Source organism: Anguilla rostrata, chromosome 7 (genome assembly GCF_018555375.3).
Source record: "Anguilla rostrata isolate EN2019 chromosome 7, ASM1855537v3, whole genome shotgun sequence".
NCBI lineage: Eukaryota > Metazoa > Chordata > Actinopteri > Anguilliformes > Anguillidae > Anguilla > Anguilla rostrata.
In genome coordinates this window covers 1,389,352-1,411,522 of record NC_057939.1, presented here as the reverse complement: position 1 = coordinate 1,411,522, position 22,171 = coordinate 1,389,352, and the positions used below count along the sequence as shown (strand labels likewise).

Genomic DNA, 22,171 nt, shown 5'->3' with positions numbered 1-22,171 from the left:
TGAGAAAGGGAGGGGCATAACCAGGGCGGGGATTCAAATAGATCACGTGATTTCTCAGAAAGACTTGTTGCTAGTTTCAGTTTAGAGGCTGTGGGAGGCGCCAGTGCTTCACCTTTATCTGTGGAAATAACAGTTTTTGTATTTTGTTAGATCAATTATACTTCTCATTGTCATCCTGACCTTTGCTACACGAGGCAAAGCATTCTTATTAAAAATAAATAAAAATTTGTATTTGAAAAAATCAAAAAGTATTAAATTCCCTTACATTACAGTACATGTATTTAGCAGATTCTCTGATCCAGAATGACTTACAATGTAAAAAGCTATACAGACCTGACAACATTTCAAGAGAAAGGAGAATATATGTGACATCACTAAACCCCAAATGCAAATGAACTACGCTAAGCAGGAAGAAACTGACTGGCAATTCTTACAGATTTTATACGTAGAAAGCCCTATTTCTGCACGGTCCTGTGCTATAAGCCTGGTATTAGTCTGACCTTTCTCGATATTAACCAATGCTCCGATATTTTGTTTTTAACTTCACTTGCCAGAAAAATCCGTTCTATAATCCAACAACGTTATTCCGTAAAAGAAGAAAGCAAAGCGTGAACTTGAAATCGTAATCTTTTTCACCAGACTGATGCTCCCTCAAGAGGCTGGCATGGATGTGTCAGTGACTTCTGTCCACAGAAAATATCACGAACAGAACTACAGAATACTATAAAGGAACTATAAAAATAAAATCCCTCGCAAGGAAAACAAAGCCTGAGGGGGGATAGCTGAACCAAAGCTACAAGGCGCAGGTATACTGCTCAACACCACGGTGTATACACCAGATTTATGCCTGTCTAACCAATAACTAAAATAAATAAAAACAAAATTTCTCTGACAGTTTGGCGTAATCGGTTTAGTTTTTCGGTCTCTGGCACAAATTTTCCCTTGCATATGCTGAGGTCTGTACTTGTGGGAGTAGCTGTCTGTGCATGAGAAAGGGAGGGGCATAACCAGGGTGGGGGGGTGGGGGGAACACTTCAAATAGATCACGTGATTTCTCAAAAAGTCTTGTTGCTAGTTTCAGTTTTACAGGCTGTGGCGCCAGTGCTTCACCTTTATCTGTGGAAACAACAGTTTTTGTATTTGACTCAATTCTTAAAATATTACTGGAGGTATATTAATATTTTTTTTTACTACAAACAACCTACACCACCTGGCTATGATTACACACCACAATGAAATCTCTGGGACATACGATTCATTAGCAATATGACTGAAAGTAATGAGAGAGAGATGTTACATTTAACCCTGAGGTTGGTGTAAAGTGGTCCCACATCGGGTTTCATTGAGCTACGGTGAACATTCTTCATAAGGAGGAGGACAGAGATTTACAGTGTTCAGTGTAATTTTTAAAAAATGATTTTTAAGTTATTAAGAGTAGAATTAAGTAAAAAAAAAAAAAAAAATTAAAAATCAGTACAACCAGATGCCAGTAAATTATATCAGATGTTTTCTTTTAACAAAACTGCCAGGGGTCTGTTGAGCCTGAATGAACTGATTTAAACAGGGTTTTAAATGGAGGGTGTGAAGGCATGTGGGCGGCAGTGTTGTATAATGGGTAAGGAACTGGCCTTGTAACCTAAAGATGACAGGTTCCATTCCTGGGTAGGAACCTGCCGTTGTACCCTTGAGTAAGGTGCTTAACCTGCATTGCTTCAGTATATATCCAGCTGTATAAATGGTTGCAATATAAATTCTATGGGAAAAGTTGTGTAAGTAACTTATTGGATGGCGCTTTATCCCACAGCAAAACAATTATCCCAAAAATACTGCTGAAGCAACAAGGGAGTTTTTCAAAGCCAAAAACTGGAAAATTCTTGATTGGCCGAGTAGTTCACTCAATCTGAATCAAATTGAACATGAGTTTCATATGCTGAAGAGGAAACTTATGGCAACTAGTCCCTGAAACAAGCAGGAGATGAAGATGGCTGCAGTCCAGGCCTGGCACTATCCAAGAAGATACTCAAAATGTTATAGGTTGGGGATGGAAGGGGGTAATAATGCCATTTTAGGAGGTGGGTCTTCAGTCTCCATTTTAGATTATTTGGTTTATTATTTAGATTAATTCATGTTTAATGCTTTGAATGTGATTCAGGGCTGTAGCGGATATATTTTTCTAAAAGGATGTTCAAAGATTCTGTGCGAAGGAATGGTCAAAGGACCCCCCAGTATGTTCACTAATCTCATGAAACACTGTAAGACTATAAAACGTGCTGAACGTTTTAGCACACGCAAAACCAGTAACACAACCAATGACTGGACATGGTATTTGTTTTGCACCTATCATGGTCGTGTTATTAGCTTTGCGTGCGCTAAATGGTTTTGCACGCGGTAAAGATTTTAGTAAATCAGGCACTTAATGTCTTTTGTTCTCAGAGGTTGGACGCGCTTCTTTCATTTGTATATTTAAACTAAAATCTTTATGTTAAAATGTGGTCAACGCTGTGTTAATTCATGGCCAGTCCTTTACACGTGGTACCAGATGTCCCAAAACGAAGGCTACATGCTTTAAGTTGTACTTAATGGGCTACCACCACCAACACTCGTTTTAAGGACACAATTTGCGAGCCGCAGCATAACAGACATGATGTACAAGCCTGAGTCACATTCTGCAAGAGCACATTGTGATTTCTAAAATACCACACAATTTTCATGTTAGCATCGTTCGCTAGCATGTTACCATAATAGTTGATAAACTAACTAGCCGACTAACCGGACGACTAACATTCCAGAGCGTAGCGACACATTAACAGCTTCAGCTGCCAATCAAGGTGAGACTTGACCATGTCTCCTTTGACTGAAGATGTGTTTCTTTATCTTTAGCCTTTGATAATGAACAGTGCTCACCAGTGCTGATCTGTAATATAGATGCGTGTGCTTTTTCTTTGTAAGTCTTCAGACACAGTGAACCCTATGTGGAAGTGATGAAGTGCAAAATTATAGAAGAAATCTATCTGAAATAATCAGAGGTAATGTTGATTAATAACTAGTTTACCATTACATTATGCTGTGACCCTGAGACATCCCTGCCTGCCCTCCCCTCTGTGTGATACCATTTGTTCACTTTACTGTATGAAAGGGAGTTGTGCTCTTTTCTCCAGGGAGGGCTTTACATCTGTAAGGTACAATTTTGAGTGTTCCTCCCACTGCTGAAGACTGGTGAAGCCACAAATGCCACAAGTTATAATTTGCAAACAGCAACTGGAAGACCAGGCCATAGGCCTACCAGGTGGAAGGGTCAAACATACAAACAGATTACCCCCCTGGAATACTAGGCTATGGACAATTCCCGGTGAAGGGGTCGACAGGGCAGGGCAAGGCTGGACACTGATGGAAATAAACCTTGTTGCAATACATCAACAGTGCCACAGCACAAGAAATGTGCATGAATGAAGAACTGAATGTGAAAGAGGGATAAGAGTGAAAGAAATGTGGAACTGAATGTGAAAGTGATTAGGTACTGCCTCTTTCACATGTGGGAATGCGGTTGGATAGATTTCAGATTTCAAGGAAGCCCTAAATGCTGAGTAAGGTAACAAGTCTCAAGATTGAGTTTCTGAGATTCCTAGTCTTAAAAGGAACCTCTGAGTACCAAGCCAGATAAGGATTCAGGATATGAGCTTCTAATAACGGATTTCAAGTCTCAAAGGGATCTCAGTGAGTACTAAGCCAGACATAGAAATATAAAAATAAAATCCCTCGCAAGGAAAACAAAGCCTGAGGGGGGATAGCTAAACCAAAGCTACGAGGCGCAGGTATACCGCTCAACACCACGGTGTATACACCAGATTTATGCCTGTCTAACCAATAACTAAAATAAATAAAAACAAATTGTGCAATGATTTTGTGTATAGTTTGAAATTATTTTTTTTTAAAGAGGTAGTCAACACTGATCATTAATTAAACACTTTCCACACTTAGTACTTTACATTACATTACAGGCATTTAGCAGACGCTCTTATCCAGAGCGACGTACAAGTGCATTAGTTCAAGGTGCAGAGGTGCAAAAGAAACACACTAGAGTGAAGTAAAGATCATAGTGCCAGAAGTGACCACATAGATCAGGACACCAACCCTACTTGACACCTACAGTTGCATGATTTATTACTTGAAAAAGCTTTGTCTGCTGTGGCAAACACGCCTGCCACAGGCCACCGAAGTGGCTTTCTTTGGGGCCCTCCAGCACAGAGACACAGGGAGAAGATGTTCCAACAGTCCAGATTTTATTAACGAGGGTTTGGCAAGATGTTACAGCCAAAGTGGGCAGATGTAACCCAGTCATGACCGAAGCTCCCGTGTGAGTGGGGATGGCAGATTTAACCTGTGCGCAGTGATTACCTCACTACGCACAGGTGCAGCCACTCCGTTCCTGGGCCAATTAGCCTGGCCAATTATCTAATTCTTAACCAATTATCCAATTGGCCAGGTCTAATTAGCTTGACCCAGGGCAGGTGTGGCTGCTTAAACCAGCCATCCCCACACCACATCTGCATTTATTAATCAACATGGCTCCTGCACTTTGTGGAAACTTTTTGCAATTAATTATCAGGTTTTGCTTCAAAGAATTGCACTATTTAATTCATTACATAATGTTTCAGGAGCTGAGTGCTTAACACTTATTGATCTGGACACAGATCCAGGCATGGGCTCGTTTCACCCTTCACAGTGCTGATGTTCGTCATCACATTGACTTTCCCATTGTTAGGAGCATCAGGCATGTGATGTGTGAGGAAGTGACATCACAGTCATGTGTTTTAGAATGCTGTGGTTGGCACGGCGGTAAGCTGTTGGTTCTCGCATGGTAGATTTACTGAATTCTCTGTTGCAATGGTGCATATTAAATGTGCTGGGTGGCAAATTTACTGCATTCTCTGTTTGAGTTCATTGGATCTGGTTTCTTGTAAATAGTGCTGATCTCTTCAGAATAAACTGGAGCCATTGAGAGGAGATGATGTTCCCTTTTTTTATTTGGTTGTATTTTTGCTTGTTTTTAAATGTGTGTTTAAACTGGATGGGTGGGCCTGTGATAGTCTGCTGCAGGTTAGCCTGAGCTCACCTGCCTTTTGCTCTGGCCTCACCTGGACAGGAGTCACCTCTTTAGCTTCTGTGAGCTTCATCACCCTTTTCCTGTCCCCTGACTGAATGATCTATTCCACAAGGGACAGACTGATTTTCCCTGCTCCTGTCAGGAGCTCTGGGTTTGATTGGAAACACTTTCCCTCCACTTTGTGAAGAGGCTGCTGGATATACAATTATGAGTGATTATGCATTTGCTTTGTTGTTCTGAAATGTGTGACGACAGTGGAATCTGCTGAACGTCTTGGAGCAGCATTTGGTTTCCCCACAGTTTGTTGGAGGAACAGTGTGGTGCATCCTGGGTAAATATCTGCTTTGATCTAATTTTTGGTCACTTTTTAAATGGCTGACTCAACTACCTCCTGCCCCCATAATGTGTTGAGTCCTGGTCTAGCACACTCTGTCTCTGACTCAAAGTGGACAGACTCCAGTGACTGAGTCCTGATGCAAATCCTGGTTGATTGTGAGACTAGAAGGTTCAAGCTTTCATCTTTATGCCCCTTTCATTGATAAACATGGAAAGGGTGTTTCCCCCAGTGCAGGTAATTACATTGGGCACAAGTGTAAATTGTGTATTTTCAGCTACCTGAGACAGAAGGTGAAGCCAGCAGCAATGATGTGATGTTAAATGGATTTACTGCCATCTAGTGGTAGAATGAAGATACTGCCATTGTCTTCAGGCAGCTCAGTTGTTCAGGCAGTGAAGAAAATAAGGGACTGTTCATCAAGTTCAGATGAAATTAAACATTTATTTTGATTATGCCATTTGTGCAAGTAATAAGTGCTCAAACATGTGGTGAAATACATCAATTTGACTAAGTGCAAAAAAGCAAAACAAAATTTGAATCCAGCTTTCTAAAAAAGAAAAATAAACAGTCATCATGAAAGCTATAAGGGTGGCACAGTGGTGCAGTCCTGGGTTCGAATCCCTGGGCCTTTCTGTGTGGAGTTTGCATGTCCTCCCACAGTCCAAAGACATGTCGGCAGGCTAAGTGGAGATTCTAAATTGCCCATAGGGATGAGTGGATGGTGTGTGTGGCGACCTGTCCAGGGTGAACTCCTCTCTCCCAATGCATGATGGGATAGGCTCCAGCAGCCCCCGCATCTCTGACCAGGATAAGCAGGTATAAATAACGAATGGATGGATGGCATCTTTGGGCCTCAAAGGTCAATTTTCTTTTTTTTCAAAATTTCTATATTATTAAGGCTTATAAAGTGATAACAACAATCCTTTTAACGTTGTAACAAGAAATTGTGTTTAAACTATTTGAAGAATATGAATGGATGAAAGCTATGCTATTGAGTATACAGATTAGCAAGGCACTTAATAACGTATGACTTTATTAGCCAAGCAAGCAGTGATGAAGAGCTGACAATATTACAAATAACACATGAAGATTATGTGCTTTATTAATATAAAAGACTCATTATAGGAAGCATATAAAAAAACATAAAATGTAATTTGTTTTTTTAGTTAAAAGTATTCTTTTTGATATAGAGAAGGTCTCAAAATTAAACAAACTTAAAATATCTCAATCTAGTTACCATCCCTGATTATGCATCCAAAAAAGAAATAATCCCAACCATGCTAACTCAGTGTGTATAGATAAAAGCTGCAGAGATTATGATAGAGGTAACATCACCTTTTAGCATGTATATCGTTTTATATGTATAATGACTGGTTGATAGTATTACCTGTATATGAGTATCAGAGACAGCTCAGTGAAGGCTGCAAAAATTCAGGAATGTATGTATCAGTGATATTCTCTCTTTCGTAACATCAGTGATGACTCATTCAGAATGCTGCAGCTCGTCTGGTCTTCAACCTCCCCAGACACTCCCATGTCACTCCCCTGCTCACTACCCTCCACTGGCTGCCTGTTATAGCTCGCATCAAATTGAAAACATTGGTCCTAGCATACCAGGCAGTCAAGAGATCAGCCCCAGCATACCTCCACAAGATATTCAAACTCTACATGCCAGCCAGATCTCTCCGTTCTGCTACCTCAGGAAGCCTGGCACCTCCCCCTCTTCGCACCTGCGCTTCCCGAACACGTCTCCTGTCTGTTCTGGCCCCACGATGGTTGAATGACCTCCCCGTGGAGGTCAGAACAGCTGAGACACTGACCCACTTCAAGTGACAACTGAAGACTCACCTCTTCAGGCTGCACCTCTCCCCATCCCTCCCTACCTCCCTGTAAATGACTGTAAGCTTAGGGTTGTAACTAGGTAGCTGTTTTGTAGGTGACTTAGTTAATGCACCTGTCTTAACTACTGCTTGTATTTTTGCATAGCCTGCGTTGTTGCTGTTAAACAGTTTAACCTTCTGGGTCCAAGTTGAACAATGCGGTTGTTTCCTGCACTTGGACCGGTACTTCTCTCTAGGGTTTTGGTCATACTTGTTCTGGTCATGGTTATACACTTTGTTGTACATCACTCTGGATAAGAGCATCTGCTAAATGCCTGTAATGTAATGTAATGATTTAATTTAATGCTCCCTTTTTGAAATGTGTTTTATTTTTATTTCTAACCTAGTCCCTTCCTTTTATAGGATTAAACTTGGTTGGGGCACTTTTTGCGATTAGCCATGATATGTGTGAGTAGACTATTAATTAATGCCACTCAGAAAATTAATTTTCAACCCGACTGAAACAGGGGCCATATAATCCGTTTAATTTAGTCTACTTCTGTTTTCATCTGGAAGGATTCTATGCAGGTTGAACTTGCCTGGGGCTGTATATGTGCTTAATTATTATGAGTTGTACCTGTGAGTATACCATTTCATATTAAATCCAACAGAAACATCCATTTAATCTCCTGTTTTCATCTGGAAGGATTCCTTCAGGCTTTTCAAGGCTTGGTCGTGGGTTATATTTCTCCAAAGGGGGGGAATTGTAGCTGGCTTCGCTTCATATAGCATGGCAAACTGCTCATTAAACCTGTTGAAGACGTACTTCCAGTAGTCTGAGGCCTGGATGCTGGGGTCAGGCTGGATGCGCCAGTCAGGGTAAATGCTCTGATAGTCCTTGTATGGATGCCATTTCCCATCTGTTTCACATGGCCTGAATTTCATTTTACTGGCAACATTAGTAGAACACACATCACACACTAATTTACCGGAGTACCAAGATGTAGCTCCCGATCCCCTGAGGACGGTGAATGGAGGCAAAGTGCTCTGTGTGGTTCTTGCCGCCTGCTTCACACGGGGTCTTGCAGAAGGGACACTGCCTCCCACAGCCAAACACCCTGTTAAACAGCTCCTTCTGTGGCTGAAAGGGCAGTGAGGTCAGCCTGGCCCTCACATCCCCACCTTCCTGAAACTCTGCAGTAAAGGACTTCTCCATTTCATCTACAAGCACCTTCAGACACTGGGAAAAGTCTTCTGGCTTGGAAGTGTTTAAGGCCAGGATGGCTCTGAGGGGGTCTTTGGGGATGACAAGCTCCTGTAGGTCACTACAGATATTCTGAATGAACTGCTGAATGTTTCGGTCCTCTTCACCCCTTTCTGTCGCTCTTTCATTGGCCTTCATCTCTGCATTCTTAATGGCTTCCTTTAATCGTTCAACTATCACCTTCAGATGCTTAATCTCAATGTTCCTGAGACCATCTCCCTCAGAGAACTGCTGTACCATCTGATTGAATATCCAGTCCTGGGCAAAGGCCTCATAATCCTCTATGTAACACACAAATCCCTCAAACTGATTATATAAAAGCAGCTGCTGGAGGATTGAGAACTGGAAGAAGGATCGAGTGCTGAAATAAATGCCTTTTTGCCCTGTCAGCACATCATCCACAAGGTCAGGGCCCAGAGACTTGGTGATGTATTCTGTCACTGCAGGTACAAGACAGTTAGAGGTGAACTCCTCTGCTTTCTTCTGACACTGGTCTATTTTATTGAACAGGTCCTTAAAGTCAGTGCAGTACTGTTTCTTGAACTGTTCCAGACAGTGACGGGGATCATTTGTATGGATAAAATCCAAGTGCATTTTTTGAAACTCCTGTGCTGCATGTCCACAGATGTGGATCTTCAACTTGGCCTGAAACTCAGCACTTGTTTCCAGATCACTGTGCTCGTCCAGGTTTTCATCTACCATGCGAAGCAAGTTGATCATGCATGTGTTATGGTAATCAGACCTTGTTCCCACTTTTTCAGCTACAAACTGCCTGCTGTGCTCGATGATGTGATCAACCATCTTTTGTGTCTTTATCTTCTGTTCATTACCAAAACATTTGTTCCACATCCTCTTAAGCATTCCCTTACTCTTCACTATGAATGACTCCATTCCACATTTAGACAAGTCACCCACTTCGGACAGGATTTCACATACTGAGCTGCCTTTTTTCTCCAAGTTAAGCCACAGCTGGTGTTTGATATCTTGGACAATATCTCGTTCGTTCAGGCCAGAGAACTGCAATTGGGCGACAGTCTCATTCCACATCTTCTCAAATTCGACCTCCAGCTTTGGATCTGACAGAACTTCACTTTTCCTGCATTTCTCCACCAGGTCCAGCACCTTCTGCTCCATTACAGCTGTGTGACTTTTCTTGATGTTCTCGAACCTGAGCATACCCTTTCTAATCTCCAAAGCTGTCTCTAGCTTGTTTTTAACAGAGTTCTCTGTCTCCTTCCGGATGGTTTTGGCTGAGTAGATGAATTCCTCCTTGTACTTCTCTACTAAGTGAACGTGTCCTTCAGACCTCTTGTAGAATTCAGTGAGATTGTGCACAATTTGCTTCTCCCCTTTAGCCAGTTCTACAGAGGCCTCATATTTCAGGCTGCTCATCAAGTTATCCACATCGGACGATGGCTGAATCTGTGCTGCTATTGTGCCAGAGTTTGACACCTTTGTCTCAGCCTGCCTTAACCAGGAGTACATGTTCTTCCTGAACTCCCACTCCCACTTGTTGAACTCAGTGCAAAGCTGAGTATAAGCTTCAGCCACCAGGCTGTTGCGGAAACTAAAGATGAAGTTCTCATACTTCACTGCGCTCCACAAACTCCTGGTCCATTCAAGGAACTCATTGATTGTGTGTGGTGAGTTCTTTCCAGATTTGTGTTCCTTAAAATGCTCAATCACACTCTTCTTGAACAGATTCACAGCCTCACTGTAGCCAGCATTCACCGGTGCCATGGGAGGGTTGCCATGCCAGAGCCCATGGATGTACCAGGTGTTTCTCTCTGGATCATACTCCATGACATCAGTAAATTTTTGGTTGTTTAACTTCTTTTCCATCTTAGCTGCTACTTGGGTCATCTCATTCAACTGATCCAGCAGAAGCTTCCTGCTCCTCAGGTTCTTGTCCTTGGCAGAGATAACTGCTACATTCTGGTGCACAAACTGACAGCAGGGTTTTCTCCCAACTTCTTTCATGCGCAGGAAGGCATGCACGACAATCTGCAGGATGTCCTTCATCTCTGTGCAGTTCTCCATGGCGACGTTGATGAATGTGATGTCACTCAGCCCCACCAACAGAGTGGCCAGTTCATTATCATGCTCATAACTGTCATCCAACTGGGCCAACTCTGGTGACTTCAACCCTTCAGTGTCAATAACCATGATGTAATCACACCCCAGCTGCTCTTTAAAATCCTCGTTTACTTTGATGAGGAGCATGAAGGCCCCTCTTGTGCACCTGCCACTACTGACGGCAAACTGGACCCCGAACATGGTGTTCAGGAGGGTGGACTTCCCAGTGCTCTGCACACCCAGTACAGTCACCACTCGGATCTTACATTTGTCCTGTGTTAGTTGATTGAGTTTCTTCAGAACCTGAGTCACCCACTGCAGAGGAATGTTGGATGCATCTCCATCCACCAGCTCCAGAGGAAAGCCTTCCTGCAGCAGCTCGGCAGCCAGACGTGGCAGGGGCTGAATCTGAGGGGTGGGGCCTTCAGGGAGTGAGCAGGCCGACTCGTACAGCTGACCCATTTCCCGCAGGAAGTGCTCCGCCCCCAAGGATGAACTAGAGATCTTCCTGTCCAACTCTGCAATGAGCTCCTTGTTTTCCTCAGAATTCTGACACTGTTCCTTGTACTCCGCCCGAAGGAGTGGAAGGCTTTTGCGTGACAGGTTGTCCAGGTTGATCCTCATCCACTTGAGGAAATGCTTGCACTCCTCTGTGGTACCAGACATCGCAGAGATGAAATGGGACATAGACTCTGAGATGTTATGAGCTCTCTGCTGTGCTCTGAGCTGCTGCTTCTGTTCTGCAAGCTCATTCCTGTAAACTTCAATGTTTTTCTCCCCAGCATTTTTAATCCTGCACTCTTCCTTTTCCAGTTTGGCCAGCTTTTTCCATGCAGTCCCTTGCAAGGGCAGCTCTTTCTCCTTGAAGCTTGCTATATCGGATATCCTTCCAGTGATTTCATCAGCGTTCTGCTTGCCCCTCTGACAGTCGGTATAATCTTCATCAACCGGGATCCCAAACTCATGGGCAACAGCAGACATCATTTCAACACTCATTTTGGCCATCTTTCCCTTTAAAATATCAGTCATAGTTAAACACAAGTTATTCACAAATTCTGCGTTGTTCATCTTCGGATGCTTTATGATGATGTTACCGGGTTGTAGCTGTAACTCAGAAACACATCTCCTGAAGTCATCCTTATTGAAGCTCTTGCTCTGCAAATTGGTGATCAAGAACCAATGAGCCTGAATGTGACGGGAATCCAGCATTTTGAAATCAAACCCAAAATCATCACAAAACACAAATATGGCAGCAGAGGTGCGGCAGAGGAAAGCATACTGAGTTTCAAAGTCACTGAGGTCTCCACGAAGGTTAGCTATAGCCAGTGGCTCACAGAAGATGTTTCTGTTTCCACTGGGCAGATACCAGCTGATCTCCACCAGCCCGTTGGAAATCCTCCTTGGGGTGTCACTGCACTTCATGTTTCTGTGAACAAAGGTGTCGTGGTACTGCTCAGGGTTGCTGAGAAGCTGGTTCAGAATCTGAGACTTGGACAAGCTGCTGTTTCCCAGCCTCACAAAAGAGATCATGGGCAGCTTAGAAACAACAATGCTTTCCTCCACAAACCCACTTGGGTCTCTCAAAGAGTGCGGCTTGTACGCTTTCACAATATCCCTCATGGCCCAGAGCATTAAAGTGCACTGCTCTGTATCACACTTAAGAAGCAGCATAGGCACAGAGAACTGGCACATGGACATTTTCAAAACTATCTCCTGCTGAAGAAAGCCATCTGAGCAGAGAAGCACAGCAGTTATGAGGTCCAGGGGGTTGATTCTGTTGCTGCTGGCCTGTGGATTGCACAGGGTGTCCAGGAAGTTGTCCAGGTCCTGGGGTACCTTGTCCTGTTTTGAGGTGCACCTCACGCTCCTAGCTGTCACATCCACCATCATCAACCTCCTCAGGAAACACCACGGCAGAGATTTCAGAGACTGGATGCTTTCATCAGTTAAAGTCTCTCCATCAATCTCCAACACCTTGCTCAGAGTCAGCTTGATCTTCAGGTGGTCTTCCAGTCCCAAGTCACTCAACAGCTCATCCAGACTGGTTCCTGTCGATGGGGAAGGAAGCTGCAGTAGTACATGCATGTACAGGGACAAAGAATATATTTAAATTTGTAATCCACAAAAACCATATACAGTATAATTGGTAATTATCATAATGAAAAGATAAGCTCATAGACCCATATTTATGAGATTTTAAATGACAAGTCTAAATATTGAATATGTATTTACTCCATACAATGTATCTTCAAGAGGAGGTAGACCCCAGCAGCAGTATGAATTAAGTTCATTAGGGGGTCCAAGGATGTGTCAATTGGAGGAGGCCCACACGGTTAGATTTGGTAAGGACTCCCTGATCCTAGCATGTGATTGGCCATAAATTGAATATGGTGATTGAACAAATCTAATAGGCTGGAACAACAGTTCCTGAAAAACTATATAAACTCATTTTTGGACTTTATATCTAGGAAGACTGTAGTTGTACTTCTTCCTGACTGGTTGTTTCATTAAAACATCAAATAGAGCTCCTGTTTGTTATCTTTATTTTCAACACCATCATTTTTGTTACAAAATTCCTACCAGACACTGGCACACTGGAAAGCACTACTGATCCAGGCAGACTGCATCTTTTACATTACATTACATTACAGGCATTTAGCAGACGCTCTTGATGTAGAGGTGCAAAAGAAACACTAGAGTGAAGTAAGGATCGTAGTGCCAGAAGTGACCACATCGATCAGGACTCCAACCCTGTAGAGTAAGCTTTGTTCAGCAAGCAAGAATCCTACCAAGTACAAACTAGCACTGGAATCACATCTAATCACACCTAATCAGACAAAAACAATCCTGCCAGATACACTAACATAATCATATTATCCTAACTAGGTACAGTGAGCTAAACTATAGGCTATGGAGGGGTGGGGAGAGGTTCAGCCTGAAGAGATGAGTCTTCAGTCTGCGTTTGAAGGTGGTGAGATTCTCTGCTGTTCTGATCGTCACAGGGAGGTCATTCCACCAGCGAGGGGCCAGGACAGACAGCAGACGGGAGCGGGAAGTACAGACGCGAAGAGGGGGAGGTGCCAAGCGTCCAGAGGTGGCAGAACGGAGAGGTCTGGCTGGTGTGTAGGGTCTGATGATCCTCTGAATGTACCCTGGTGCTGACCCCTTAGCTGCCTGGTATGCAAGCACCAAGGTCTTAAATTTGATGCGAGCCATAACAGGCAGCCAGTGGAGGTCAGTGAGCAGGGGGGTGACATGGGAATGTCTGGGGAGGTTGTAGACCAGACGTGCTGCAGTATTCTGGATGAGCTGCAGGGGTCTGATGGCGGATGCTGGCAGACCAGCCAGTAGTGAGTTGCAGTAGTCCAGGCGGGACAGGACCATCGCTTGAACCAGGAGCTGGGTTGCGTAGGTGGTGAGGAAGGGGCGGATTCTCCGGATGTTGTACAGGAAGAACCTGCACGTTCGACTCACCGCCGTGATGTTCTGGGAGAGGGACAGTCTGTTGTCCATCACCACTCCAAGGTTTTTTGCGGTGGGTGATGAGGACACCACAGTGTCCCCTAGGGAAATAGAAAAGTCGAGAAGGTTAGAGGATGGAGCAGGGATGAAGATCCTCTCCGTCTTACCTGGGTTCAGCTTAAGATGGTGGTTATCCATTCAGCTCTGGATGTCCCTCAGGCAAGCAGAGATGCGAGCAGAGACCTGAGTGTCAGAGGGCGGGAAGGAGAGAAAGAGTTGGGTGTCATCGGCATAACAATGATAGGACAACCCATGGGCAGGGATTACAGGACCAAGAGATTGGGTGTACAGGGAGAATAGGAGGGGACCAAGGACAGAGCCCTGGGGAACTCCTGTGGCAAGGGGGCGAGGTGCTGATACTGCACCAGCCCAGGCGACTTGGAAGGAGCGACCGGAGAGGTAGGACTCAATCCAGTCTAGTGCTGTGCCACAGATCCCCATAGCTGCCAGGGAGGACAGGAGGATGGGGTGGTTGACGGTGTCAAAGGCAGCAGAAAGGTCTAGGAGGATCAGGACAGATGAATGGGAGGCTGCTTGTGCGGCGTGAAGCGACTCCCTGACCGAGAGGAGTGCGGTCTCTGTCGAGTGGCCAGGTCTGAAGCCAGACTGGTAGGGGTCTAGGAGGTTGTTCAGGGAGAGAAAAGAGGAGAGTTGATTAGAAGCAGCTTGTTCAATTGTTTTGGATAGGAAAGGGAGAAGGGAGACAGGACGGTAGTTCTGGATGACAGAGGGATCCAGAGTGGGCTTTTTCAGCAGTGGGGTGATGTGGGCCAGCTTGAAAGAAGAGGGGAAACATCCAGAAGACAAGGAGGAGTTCACGAGGGAGGTGACATATGGGAGGATGTCAGGTGTGATAGTCTGAAGGAGAGAGGAAGGGATGGGGTCAAGAGCACAGGTGGTAGGGCGGTGGGAGAGTAGGAGCTGGGAAACATCAGAGTCAGTGAGGGGAGAGAAAGTGGAGAAACAAGGGGAGGGAACAGAGATGGGGGAGTGGGGAAGCGTGGTGGTGGACATGAAGGAGCTGCGGATGTCTGCAATTTTCTCATCGAAGAAAACTGCAAAGTCATCTGCAGCGAGGGAGGACTGAGGTGGGGAAGGAGTGCTGAGGAGAGAGGAGAAAATGGAGAACAGTTGATGAGGGTTAGAGGCAGATTTATGAATTTTTGTTTGATAATAATTAATTTTGGCAGAGGTTACAGCGGTAGAAAATGTAGCTAGCATAGACTGGTAGGCAGACAGGTCGGATTGAGCCATGGATTTCCTCCACTTCCTCTCCGCTGCACGTAGGCTGGCCCGGTTGGTTCGGAGGGGGTCAGACATCCACGGACTGGGAGGGGACGAGCGTGCCTGCCTGGAGACTAGAGGACAGAGAGAGTCAAGTGCTGAGGAGAGCAAGGAAGACATAGTGGAGGATGCAGAGTCAGTGGGAAGGTTGGAGAAGGATTCAAGAGTGGGGAGTGAAGCAGTGACACTGGAAGCGAGAGAGGAGGGAGAGAGGGAGCGGAGATTACGGCGGACCATGACAGTAGGAGTGGATGGAGGGGAGGGAGGGAGGGGAGCAAGAGGGAGGGAGAAGGAAATGAGGTGGTGGTAGACTGGTGCAGAGGGGTCACTGTGGGATTGGAAGAGGAGCAATTCCTCAGGATGACCAGGTCTAGGAGGTTGCCAGCTTTGTGTGTTGGTGGGGAGTGCATTAGGGAGAGATCGAATGAGTGGAGTAGAGGCAGGAAGGCTGCGGAGTGGGAGGCATCAAGGTGGATGTTGAAGTCTCCCAGGAGGATCAGTGGGGTGCCATCCTCTGGGAAGGAGCTCAGCAGGGTGTCGAGCTCATCAAGGAAGCTTCCCAGGGGCCCTGGAGGGCGATAGATAACTACAATATACAAGTTAACAGGATAGGTGATTGAGACAGAGTGGTATTCAAAGGTAGAGATGGAGAGGTGAGAGAGGGGGAGAACAGAGAATTTCCAGGAGGGAGAGATCAGCAAACCTGTGCCCCCACCACGGCCAGATGGGCGGGGGGTGTGAGAGAAGGAGAAGGAGGAGGAGAGGGCTGCAGGGGTTGCAGTGTTGCCTGGTGTGATCCAGGTCTCAGTGAGGGCAAGGAAATATAAAGAGAGGAGGGACGCGTAGGCTGAAATGAAGTCAGCCTTCCGCGTAGCAGACTGGCAGTTCCATAGCCCTCCTGCGACCGTGAAGTTGTCACAGGGGGTCAATGAGGGATAGCGAAGGTTAGAGAGGTTCCGTCGCCGCGGGGGGCCTCGCCTGCAGAAGCGAGTTCTGTAGGGGAGAGAACAGGTTGGGATGGGATGGACACATAGCATAGCAGTGAGGACAGGGAGTAGAGAGAGGAAGGGTGATGGTAGAAGGATAGAGATGCAATGACACAAACTGGAGCGTCGCTCCAAGCCAGACTACAAGCCCTAATTAGCAAATGAAAAGCAGCTGGTGACTAAGCAATTGCCCCACAAACCAGCAGCTAACTAGCTCCACACAATACCTGCTTGATGCAGTCAGTTAGAGCAAATGAGGCTAATAAGATACTACACTTCAAACTACACTTCACAAACAAACACCAAAACTAATGCTGGGCAAACTACAAAACAGGTAGAAGTCTAATCTAGCTACACTAATGGCAAAAAACAGATACTTAGCCCGCTCTAGGAGAACTTCTGCGGGTCCTGCACAGCTGAATTCAATTGCACTACAAAAATACAAAATACATTCTCTATTTTAATAATCTTTTTTTAATCCTTCCTATTATTCAAGTGTTTTCCACTAGTACAGCTTAACCTTCATGTGTCATCGGCAACATTATCAGCTCTTATTCACTACTTTCTTGGTCTAAATCATTTAGTGCCCTGATAATCTGGTTACACAGCAGTTGATCTACTTGACTTTTTCACAATTAATGTATATTTTTCCTTTTTAGAATTATAGATTCAAAATTTGTTTTGTTTCTCAGCACTTAGTAAAATTGATTTATTTCATCATGTTTGAGCACTTATTCATTGTATAAATGCCATTATCACATTTAAAATAAATGTTTCATTGAACATGATGAACAGGATCTTTTTTTCTTCTCTGTCTGGAACAACTGAGATCAGAGGCCGTACCTACATTCTACCACTAGATGACAAATAAATCCATCTATCCATCTATACCTGCTTGTCCTGACCAGGGTCATGGGGGTGCTGGAGCCTATCCCAGCATGCATTAGGCAAGAGGCAGGAATACACCCTGGACAGGCTGCCAATCTGTCGGAGGGCACACACACCATTCACTCACACACATTGCTGTGCTGTGAGGTGACAGTGCTACCCACTGCAACGCCATTCCAATTAACATCACATCATTCTTTTGACCCAGGTAGCTGAAAATGCACAATTTACACATGAGCCAAATGCAATTACCTGCAATGGAAGGGGCATAAAGATGAAAGCTTGAACCTTCTAGTCTTACAATCAACCAGGATTTACATCAGGACTCAGTTGACTGGAGTCTGTGCACATGTTGAATGTGAGAGATGGTGTACTAGATCAGGACTCAACACAAGTTAGGTATTTGTGTCTTTGAGTCACTCATTTAAAAACAGTATATATATTGGAGAAGCATTATAGTGTGACTGGGTATCATACTGGGTGTATATATATATATATATATATATATATATATACATATATATACAGTATATATTGGAAGGTGGCATCATGATAAGGGTGGCATGTGTCACAAGACCCAGTTATGCCTGACTACAACAGCACTCACTGTGAGGGTCATTACAGTGCAGGAATCTGGTCCTGCTCCACCCTCAGTCTCACCTGAAGTAGAATGAGGAAGTAAGCTGAAGGTTTGCCACACCTGCCCTTATAAGAAAGACAGCAAACCAGAACAACCTGCCAGACGTGCAAAATTGCCATGTACACAGACTCTCACAAACTGTCATTCATGTGCAGGATGAATAGATCTATTTCTGCAAAACCACCAGTCCCTCCATCCATCCATACAGTAAGTGTTGTTTAAAGATAAAAAAACAATGTGACAAATGTGACAAGTGGCAGTTTATATGGATAAAATTGTTCATGTCCATTGCATCTTCCCCTATATTTTACCATTGACAAATAATAATGCTTTATTTCAAGAAAATTTTCATTTGACTCTTTTGGTCAAATTTGTAATACATGAGTCAATTCTGACTATTTTGATATAAGTTGTGATTTTTTTGATCATGTCAAGTCACTAAAACAAACAAAATACTGTATCTGGGAAGTGCACATGCTAAAAAGAGATAATCAAACTAAATCATGCATCCTACATGTACCAAAGGCAAATATATTCAATAAGATACAGTAAAATGTGTTTTGTTATGAAACAAGTAATGTATCATACAATAAATTAGGTATATACAGTACAACAAAATGTCAACCTCATAGTTGTAGATCACTGAAAGTTAAAATACCCAAAATCAAGTGGATGATAAAATACCCATCGTGATATAAAGAAAGTGGTTAAGCCATACTGGGTCAACACTGACATAACTGATGTCACTGATCCTCAAACATAACAGGAGTGTTAAGAAATTAAATGATACATGTAGCTCTGAATTACTGGTGTCCACTATCAATCTAGCAAAATGATTTTAAAAAATATATCAGCAGATCATCACAGAGTCTGCTCTGAGCTAATCTGACAGGTCTGTCAGATGAATCCAAGAACAAGCAACAAACAAGGAACTGTTGATACCAGGCAGGTCTAACAACTGAGAAAAACGATGCACACTCAATGTTCTCAATCTACACCTGAGGCCAAAAGTTTACATACACCTAGACTAAAGACATTCAAACTAAATTTTTCACAATTCCACACATTTCATGTTACCATACATTTCCTGTGTTAAGTCAGTTAAGGTATCTACTTTATTTCCATAAGAGTTCATTTCAAAATAATAGCTAAGAGACAGATTTATTTAAGCTTTTATGTACTATATCAGATTTTCAGTGAGTCAAAAGTTTACATACACTTTGTTAGTATTTGGTGGCATTGCCTTTTAATTGCTTAACTTGAATCAAATGCTTGGGGTTGCCTTCCACAAGCTTCTCACAATACTTCAGAAGAATTGTTGCCCATTCCTCCTGGCAGAACTGGTGTAACTCGGTAAGGTTTGTGGGCCTCCTTGCTTGGACATGCTTTTTCATTTCAGTCCTTACATTCAGGTCAGGGCTTTGTGATGGCCACTCCAACACTTTCACTTTGTTGTCTTTAAGCCATTTTGTTACAACTTTGGAGGTATGCTTAGGATCATTGTCCTGCTGGAAGACCCAGTTGCGATCAAGTTTTAACTTTCTAGCCGATGTCTTGAGTTGTTGCTTCAGTATTTATATATAATCCTCCTTCCTCATGATGCCATCTATTTTCTGAAGCGCACCAGTCCCTTTTCCAGCAAAACACCCCCATAACATGATGTTGCCACCCCATGCTTAACAATTGGGATGGTGTTCTTTGGATTAAAAGCCTCACCCTTTTTTCTCCATGCATAGCTCTGGTCATTATGGCCAAGTGTCAGTGTCAAATAATATCATAAACGGACGCTCGTGTTACATAAAATTAATATTACGTATTCAATGATTTTTTTAATCAATCCGATCAGTTCTCAATAATTCGTTCCATAACGTTTTTCGGGAAATACTATTTACAGAGGTTACTTTCAGTATTGATTAATCGATTGACCCACAGTTGATATCAGTAAATACTGACCCAACAAATCCTGACCTAAGGTCTCATAACGTAATAGTAATACCAACAGTACATCAGTAGAATAATACTCCAATATAAATATAATATGCTCAATAGCCTCGCCTAAACGAAACTAACAATAATACTTTCGATTTACTTGCTTATAAAACTGGGTGACAGTCAGTAGCTGTTTCAGTGCCCAGTTAGGAGCAGCAGTCTGTGAAAAATGACTGATCTTTCTTCTTTTGCGGAAAAATGTAGCGGGTGAACTCATTCCAGAACAGATTTTACCGGTAAGTGAAGCAAAACTAATATCGATAGATATTGCTATGTTTCTAGGTTTGTAGCCCAGGACCCAGGATTAAGCGCTGGATAAATGAAACAAGGGAGTCCTCGGTTTCAATCACACCTTATCTTAAATACAAATACGGTACTTTCGGCTACAAATGTTTTGTTTGTTTAATAGCCTACTGTAGTTTATTTGGGTTTTTTGAAAGCTATACGAGCAACACAGGAAAATTACACAATTCTCCACAAACACAAAAATATATAGATTCAAGATTATATTTTACACAAACAAATTGTTTTCAATAAGTAATCGTTTTGTTTTGACTATTGGGGCTCCTGTTCCCAGTACTTTGTGCACCCACCCTTTACAGAAATGAAACAATTAAGTTGTCTTGTATATTTTAGGATATTAGTGAAGGCATGGGGGTCATGGAGAATGACCGACATCCTTGGGCTGCATCTTGCTTTCTTCCCTGTCCCGCCCCATCCCCGACCCCCAACAGTCCTACCCATGGACATCACAGTGGGGAACTGAGTAGGGGTGGTGTGGTTTTCATGTTTCATGTTTCTCTTCTTTGCGTTTGCGAAGTGTACTTACAATCTGCATGTGTTAAGTATTAGCAACGTGTTTCTACTTGCTTAGTATAGTTCAGTTGTATTTTTGCTTTAGTTCATAGAATCCATGCAATATTAAACTAACTTACTGTAATGTAATGTAATGTAAAAGAATCCATGCAATATTCTTTTTTGGTCCTGCTGCTTTGTGATTACACAAAGTTGGTATTCTGGAAATGTGTGCCCCCGCTAAGTATTCCCAACCTTTTATATCTTTTCTTGAGATTCTCCTATGAACTACTTACACATTACCTGAAGACAACTTCTACATATCAAGCTCATTTTGGTGTGTAGTTTTAACCGCATTGACCACATTTGCATTTATTGTTGCTTCATCATCTACATTAATCACACCCCCCTTAACTGCTGTATGGTTTGATCTTTTTGATCTTATTCTAAATACTGCATTTCAGTGGTATGTGGTCTGGCCTCATTCCTTAAAGCTGCATATTCTTTCTCTGTCTCCTACCATAGTCGCCGAGCTCAAGTATTCATTCTAAATGCCCATTGAGAAACCAGTGACAATTTGACCACATTTAAATATAGAACTGCTTACTCGTGTTTGCTGAAGCGTGATCTTGTTTTGTTTTGGGAGTAGCAGGTAATAGCTGAAGCTGGTAAAGGTGATGTTGGTGCATTTGCTGGGTAATTAGTAATGCAGTTTCAAAGTTCAAAGTAAACAAAGAAAGAAAGTCTTAATACAAAAAAAGCAAAATGCTGATAAGAAAAAAAAACAGAAACAATATCAAAGTAAAGTTAAAAAAAAAGATTCTACTATTAAATTGACACTGATCATCCCTCTTTCCACTGGGAACTTTGCATGGCCACCAAACTATTTACGAGCCACTGCGAATCCCGCAAATTCTTCTCTGCAGTGTAAAGATGTTCATACCGGGCAAAAGGTGGATAAAGAACGTCTGTGGAAATTGATCATCACTAATTCTACCCCAGGTCTGCTACAGCATTTTAACCCGGCTCGGCAGTGTAAAGACAGCTTAAGTTAGCCTAATGTTAGACAATTAATGAGTGTGTACATAACGTTACTTTTATAACAACCATTTTTTTATTCAGTAAATAGTGTTATAGTTGGCGTGGCCCAGGTGCCAACTGACTGACGTCACACAGGCGACACTGGTTGGATCCGGTTGGATCTCTGGGAAGTGAGGTCCAAAAACACACCTGCAATTACTGCTTTTCGCCATTGGTACCGCCAAAGAGAACGAAACAGAAATCTTCGAGATTGTAACTTTAAATAGTTAAAATTTAATTTCTGATATCAACAATTTGCATTCTAACTAGTTAGAATTTGAATTTACGATATCCTCTAGAAATTAATTAAAGCTAAAACGGATTGCCATATAGCTTGAACAACGTTATTTTTACATGAATATCTTCGTCAAGAACTTTGTGTTGTA

The 22,171-nt window shown here is 43.1% G+C and overlaps 1 protein-coding gene, 1 long non-coding RNA gene and 1 pseudogene across 2 annotated transcripts in view; 1 reads left to right on the top strand and 2 right to left on the bottom strand.

Annotated features, from left to right (window-relative positions):
* Positions 1-22,171, bottom strand: part of LOC135258451 (protein starmaker-like) — a 228,028-nt gene that overhangs the window by 131,884 nt on the left and 73,973 nt on the right. The gene's annotated exons all lie outside the window — the stretch shown is intronic.
* Positions 1-22,171, top strand: part of LOC135258482 (uncharacterized) — a 189,120-nt gene that overhangs the window by 105,434 nt on the left and 61,515 nt on the right. The gene's annotated exons all lie outside the window — the stretch shown is intronic.
* LOC135258443 (up-regulator of cell proliferation-like) overlaps positions 5,667-22,171 on the bottom strand; it is a 74,666-nt pseudogene continuing 58,161 nt past the window's right edge.